This window comes from Gossypium hirsutum, chromosome A04, assembly GCF_007990345.1.
Source record: "Gossypium hirsutum isolate 1008001.06 chromosome A04, Gossypium_hirsutum_v2.1, whole genome shotgun sequence".
NCBI classification, from domain to species: Eukaryota; Viridiplantae; Streptophyta; class Magnoliopsida; order Malvales; family Malvaceae; genus Gossypium; species Gossypium hirsutum.
The window spans coordinates 60729411-60737538 of record NC_053427.1 but is presented as its reverse complement, the minus strand read 5'-3'; positions in this window follow the sequence as shown (position 1 = coordinate 60737538).

The following is an 8128-nucleotide window of genomic DNA, read 5'->3' as shown; positions in this document are numbered from 1 at the left end:
ATTCAAACTGTAAAGGGTGGAAGGAATACCAGGCCACCAAAGATAAATGTATAGTACTCTTTATGATAGAAGCTTGTTTATTACATGATTCAAGAGATCAATAGGTCCTTGATTAGGAAGCCACTAATCATGTATGTGTTTCTCTATAGGGGTTCGAGGATATGAAAGATCTTAAAGATAAGAGTTTATCATTGTAGACCGAAAATGGGACAACTATGGTAGCGGAAGTAGTGGAAGATGTACATCATTATTTTGATCATTTTAAAAAGATTATTTTGAAAGACATTTTCTATGTACCAAGTTTCAAAAGAAACTTAATTTCAGTTGTATGTCTATATAAAGACGGCTATACCGTGTCTTTTAATAATAGTCTTGCAATTTTTAGAAATCAAAAACTTATCTATAATATATTCTCTATTTTATCAAACCAAAGATGTACGCACTGCTTGAGACTAAAATATCGAATAAAAGACTTAAATCTTCTTACTCTAATGATGCATACCTTTGGCACTTGAGACTTGGTCATATTAACTAAGAAAAAATCACTAGGCTTGTGAAGGATGAAACTTTAAGTTAGCTTAAAGAAGTTGATCTTCTACAATGTGAATCTTGTTTGGAAGGTAACATGACTAAGTGAAGGAACGAAGGCTGTGAAACCCCTAGAATTTGTGCACACTCATGTATGATTATGTAACCTTTATTGATGATTAGTCCACATATGGGTATGTGTATCTAATGCACCATAAGAGTGAAAAATTTGATAAGTTCAAAGAGTTTCGTACGGAAGTGGAGAAACAATGAGGTTTACCTATAAAGATACTTAGGTCTAATCGAGGTGGGGAATATTTTTATTAGATGAGTTCTTAGGGTACCTCAAAGAGAATGAGATTCTATCCCAATTAACCGCATCAGGTATTCCACAACAGAATGACATGGAAGAGAGAAGGAATTGAATGTTATTAGGCATGGTTCATTCGATGTTATGTTATTTGAAGATGTCAATCTCTTTTGGGGGATATGCGGTACAAACAACTTTCCATATTCTAAATGATGTGCCAAATTAAGGTTGCCTCAAAAACTCCATACGAATTGTAGCATGGCAAAAAAACCAAATTTAAACCATTTAAGGATTTGGGGATACCTAACCCACGTATTGGATAAAGATGCAAGGAAGTTGGACTCATGGACAAAATTGTGCATGTTTGTAAGATATTCAAAGGAAGTAAAGGATGGTATGTTTTATAACTTGAAATGGAAAACCATTATAATGTCAACTCATGCTACTTTCCTTGAAGAAAATTACATGAATGACTTCAAACCTTAGTATAAAGAGGTACTCGAGAAAATTTTGGAAAATATACAAAATCTTACAGAAATAGTTCTAGAACCAACTATTAAAAGTATATCTACAAATTATGAGCACCATAGGGTGTTTTGCCACAGTGGGAAGGTCTCTCATAGTCTTGAGTTTTTCCATCTGGCAGAAGTGTTTTAATCATTAAGTTTGCCGAACAAGAAGATTATGACCCACTCATATATGACGAAATGATGCAGAGTGCTGATTCCAAGCTCTAGTAAATAGTTATGAAAGTTGAGATGGATTCTATGGATTCTACCTCAACGTGGGAACTTTTAGACTTATCAAAAGATATAAAACCCATAGGGTATAAGTGGATCTATAAGAAGAAAAGAAATGTGCATGGAAAAGGGGAAACTTATAAGGTCAAACTTGTAGCAAAAGGTCATACTCAGAAAAAAAGGCATCAATTATGAAAAAATATTTTCTTCAATTTCCATGTTTAAGTCAATTCGCATATTATTGTCCATTGTGATGGCTCTCAATTACAAGATCTACCAAATGGATATCAAAATAGTGTTTTTGAATGGCTATTTTGAAGAGAGTGTCTACATATTTCAACCAACTGAATATATAGTTAAAGGAAATGAGCATAAAGCTTGCAAACTATATAGGTCCACATAAGGACTTAAGTAAGTATCCCATTCATCGAATCAAAGATTTGATCAAGCAATCAAGAATTTTGAATTTGAGCAAAATGTATATGAACCTTGTGTTTATAAAAATATAAGGGATGGAAAGGTGGTCTTTCTTGTTCTATATGTTGATAATATTCTACTCATGGGGAATGATGTAGGGACATTGTCATCAATTAAACTATTTTTACCCCTAACAGTTTAGCATGAATGACTTGGAAGGAGTTAATTTTGTTCTAGGTATTCAAATCTTAATAGATCAAAAGAACAAAGTGATAGCACTATCTCAAGGTTCATAAATAGACAATATATTGGAGCGATATGCAATGGCTGATTCGAATAAGGGAAATCAACCTTTCATATCAGAATTTTATCTCTATTTGGAGAACTGTCCTAAGACAACAGAAGAAAGGGACTACATGTGAAAGGCTCCTTATGCTTCAGCAGTAGGAAGTTTCATGTATGCTATGCTGTGCACATGCCCAAATATCTTATTTGTAGCAGGATTGGTAAGTCGATATCAGACGAATCCAGTACCAAGACACTAACAAGCAGTTAAGCATATACTCAAGTATTTATGGAGAATGAGGAATTACATGCTTATGTATTCTGGAGGAGATCTTAATCTTATGGGATATATTGATTTTAACTTCCAAATGTGTCGAGATTCGAGGAAACTGACATCAGGTTGTGCTTTTGTCCTAGGTGGCAGGTCCATTGTGTAGAGAAGTATAAAGTAGAGTTTTACTACTGACTCCATTATGGAGGTCAAATATGTGATTGCTTCTAAGGCTACAAAAGAAGAAATATGGCTTCAAAATTTCTTTATGGATCTTGAAGTCGTTCCTAGTATGGGAAAATCTATCTCACTATATTGTGACAATAGTGTGGCAATAACTAATACCAAGGAGATAAGAAACCACAAGAGTACAAAACATATTGATTGAAAGTATCATAAGATAAAAAGGCAATTGCAGACAGAATCATGAATGTATTCAAGGTTGCATCCAAGGACAACCTTGCAGACCGATTACGAAGACTCTACTAACTAGGGTTCTATTTTTTCCTATAAATAGATGGCATCGATAGAGCTATTTACAAAACTTTAAGATATTGTTACTCTACTTGAAAATAGAGAGAATTTATTCTCAATTATTAAATTTATTTTCTAGAATAATAAATTCTACCGGTTTCTATTTGAGAAGAGATTTTTTTATTTTCATATTTAAACAAAAAAAACTATTTCTGGTTCTATGTTTGATTTGAATCATTCGAGCCCACACTTGAAGAAGTTTGTGGTACGAGAATCATAAAAAAGGTCGTTCGATTAAAAGACATGAATGACAAGGATCCGTCTAGCCGAAAACACATGTGCAAATTTGGTAATTGATTTATTGCTATAAATATCACAAACCAGCTTGATTTTCAAAAATTTTATTTTTCATTGTTTAAGAAAATCGTTTTCAAACCAAATTTTTTCCAACACTTACAACTAGGAAACTTGAGGAAAGTGAAAAATTCACCTATATTGGAAACCGTCTCAAAGTGAAAGTTATAATTATTGGTACCTATTGCTTAATCTTAGAGACTGAATATCAGATGGATCATCAAAACACTTTTTATGTACCTTCGATATCTAGAAATTTAATTTATATATCCAAATTAGATGTTGTTGGATATTCAATTACTTTTGGTTATAATAGATTTAGTTTAATGTTCAATTCAATAATAGTTTGTTATGGTATTTTTTATGATGATTCATATAAATTTTATTTAAACCATTAATTTTCACAAGCTTTAGTGACATTTCATTTTAATGTTGGTTCAAAACATGGATTAATAAATGAACATTATTCATTCTTGTGGCACAAAAGGCTAAAGCACATTTCTAAGGAAAGGATTGAAAGATTGGTGAATGGTGGAGTTTTGCAAATTGTAGTCTTCATTGAGTTTCAAGCATGCTTGGATTGCATTAAAGGAATATCTCACAAAGAACATTCAGATGGTTGATATGCGTGAGGCAAACTATGTCATTTTCATCGAGATTTTTAGGGATCAATCTTGAGGATTGTTGAGTTTGTCTTAGAAATGGTATATTAATCGAGTTCTAGAGAAATTTAACATGCAATTGTGTTCAACTAATGTTGCATCCATTCAAAAGGGTGACAAATTAAGTAATAAACAGTGCCCAAGGAACGACCTAGAAAGGGAACATATGAAGAAAATCCCCTATGCATCAGTTGTTGGAAGCTTAATGTATGCTCAAACATGCATTAGGTTGAATATTAGCTATGTTGTTGGAATATTACATGCTTACATATAGAAGATTAGAAAAACTAGAGGTTGTTGGATACTCAAATTCAGATTAAAGTGGTTGCCTCAACACCTGAAAGTCAACTTTTGGCTTTGTATTTATGCTAGCAGGTGGGGAAATCTCGTTGAAATATATAAAGCAATCTATTATTGCTTCATCCACAATGGAGGCCGAGTTTATAGCTTATTTTGAATCCTCGAGTAATGCTTTATGGTTGCAAAATTTTAGCTTAGGACTTTGTATAGATGACTCATTTGCCAAGCCATTGAGAATATATTGTGATAATACTACAGTTGGTTTCTTCTCTAAAAATGTTAAGTACCCAAGTGGATCTAAACACATGGATCTAAAATACTCAGTTGTTAGAGAAAGAGTCTAGAAATAAGAAGTGTCAATTGAAAATATTAGTACTAAACTTATGTTTGTTGATCCATTAATTGAAGGGTTACCTTTGAAGACATATATATAACATGCTGTAAGGATGGGTCTTTCAAGTAATCCATAAGATGTATGCTAGTGGATGTTTAAAATATTTATGTAATTGACACTTGGCTATTAAAAGTTTGTTTCTATTTATTGTTGTTTTAATTAAAGGCACACAATTTTTGGGTTATTTGATAAACAAGAACTATCTTGACAAGACAAACTATAAAAGCTATTTACTTTAAAAAAATACTAGGAGTAAGTATAGTAACAAATGTATAGTATGTTGGAGTTGTGTGACCCAAATTCTAAGAAATTGCTTACAAGTCAAGTTAAACAAAATATATTTTCTTTCTAGAAGATTCATTATTTATTAGTATAATATATTTACCATTTATTAGCATAATTTATTTGACCTGCAAATTTAGGCTATAAATAGACTCTTTTACAACCATAGAAAACACACCAATCAAAGATTATAACTCATATCACTTTTGGAGAATTTTGTGTTTACATTTTGAGGATTTTTTGTTTTCAGGTTTTGGGGTTTAGTTTTTATCTCTATCTTTTGTACTTTTTGTTCTTTTTCCATTATAGTAAAATTATCTTTACTTATAGTTTTTTATCCTCTTTAGAGGGGGTTTTCCACGTTAAATTTGTGTGTTCAATTTCTCAATTTCTTCTGCTATTTTTTAATTGTTCGTTGCTTAAACGGGTCGATCCCCAACAAGTGGTATCAAAGCTAGTTCAATTTTTATAAACCAGCCCATTCAGAGATGTCAGCAATAAGGTTTGACATTGAGAAGTTTAATGGTGTCACAAACTTCAATCTGTGGCAAGTTTGAATGATGGCAATTCTAGTTCAGACCGGGCTAAAAAAGGTCATTACCGAGAAAAAGCCTAAGAATCTAGATCAAACAGAATGGAAAGAGTTTGATGAAATTGTAACACCCCTAACCCATATCTGATGCCAAAATAGGGTTACGAGGCATTACTGAATAGCACATCCTATTCACATACATTTATACATTCATTATCAAAAACAATTCGTAAACATTCACATTGTCCCTTATAATGTTTTACGAGACCTTAAAACATGCTTAAGAGTGGTTTGGGACTAAACTGATCACATATAAAAAAAATTTCGAACACTTAAAAAAATTTTACATTCATAGGTCACACGCCCGTGTAAGCAGGCCGTGTGCATCACACGTCTACCGGACACGCCTGTGTCCGAGATCGTGTGAAAATAGAGCATACATACTGACTTGCACCACACGGCCGGAGACACGCCCGTGTGCCTTGGTCGTGGGAAAACTAGAGGGGTTACTGACTTGGGTCACATGGCCAACCACACGCCCGTGTATCAAGCCCGTGTACCCTTCGAAATGCCCACACAAGCCCATATGCCAAGGCTGTGTGCCTTACACGGTCGTCAGACATGCCCGTGTGTCTAAGCCATGCTCGAGACTAACTTAAATTCGTAGGGCTACCCTAGGGGACACATGGCCATGTAACACGCCCATGTCTCTGCCCGTGAGGACAAAAATAGGCCACTTATAAAGCCAATTTGCCACCCTACTGTCAAGTACACAAAGCAACCAAATTGATACCATTTCAACACATATATAGGCAGCCAAAACATGTCAAATTAAACATATATTAAGTCATCTATCAACCACCAATTCGACTACTAAATTCCATATACAAAACATACTAAATTCACATATATTTCATATCACAAACTACACCATACTATCATCTCAAAATCAAACCTCAAAATGTCATACTTTAAGCAACAATACAACAACTTACAACTATCCAAAATAGCCAACACATAACCATACCAAACACATGATTTAAGCCAAATTAAATGGCCAAATACATACCAACATTTTCAATAAAAGCAAGCCAAATCTCATGGCTATATCAATCTGAAAACATATCATCAACTCACCAGACTACACATACCATATAACATATATACAAAGCTTCATAAGTACCAAAGAGTTGATTTGATAGTGTGATGATAGTTCCCGGTGAGCCTCGATGTTTGAGCTAGCTTCAATACTCTATAAAACAAAGACAAATATCACACAGTAAGCTTCATAGCTTAGTAAGTTCGGACCAAATATACTCAATAGTTTGTATAATACAAAACATCAATTAATAAACACTTAGTAGTTCTTATATTATCATTCAATTCTAATCCATCACCATTTAACATGTATATACAAATTCATCAAGCTTCATAAACATAGTATCAACTACCACATAGGTATCGTACATACCTAAGCTTTCTCATATTTATTTATTTCATTCTCACCTATTTGTTCAATACATTAATTCGTTCGGAAGTCTTTCTATGCTCTAAGAATTCGTACACTTAGTACATTAGTGATTAACAGAAGCTATACCGATCTCACACACTTAGTGCCATCACATTAAACAGAAGCTATCTCGGTATCACATACTTAGTGCCTCATATAGCCGAAACTATTCCAATTCGCACATTAAGTGCTATTTATAGCTGAAGCTATTTTGAAATGCACACTAAGTGCCAAACATAGTCGATTTATTGTCGTACGCAATCGTAGTCACATATATAAAATTTATGCATTATTAAAGCATTAAAAACATAATTGTAACATCATTTATCATGTACGAACTTACCTCGTACTCAGAATTGACGAATCAGATCAATTACTCGAAAACCTCTGATTTTCCCTGATCTAAATCCGAGTTCTTTCTTTCTTGATCTATATTTATTCAAAATTAACCCATTTAATCACCAATTCATTCAATTTAATCCACAAACACATAAATGGGCATTTTGCACATTAGCCTCCTAATTTTTCACATTTCCTCAGTTTAATCCTTATTTCAAAACAACTCAAAATACACAAAATTTCAACATGCTCATGTTAGAATGAATTTTCCTTTGGTCCCTAGCAGCCTATTAATTCCATTTATTTAACATTTGGACCCCTAAATTTTCAAATTTCACAATTTAGTCCATAATAAGCATTTTTATAAAAAATCACTTAATTAAACATGTATATCAAACACCAAGGTTGCATAATTCATCATCAAACATCATAAAGCTCAAGCATTCATCAATAAGAACTTTGAAAACTTTCAAAAATTTAAGCATGGGCTAGCTAGAACTCAAAGCAATGATCACAAAAACATAGAAATCATAAAAAACTGAGCAAAATTGGACTGACAATTAAGCTAAGTAATGGTCGAACCTTTCAAACCCTAAAATGGTATTATTTCCTCTTGAATTTTGGCAATTGATGAAGATGATAACAATTATAATTTGTTTGTTTTATTTAATATCATAATAATCATCAATTTACCAAAATAACCTTGTTAATAAACTATATAAAACACTTA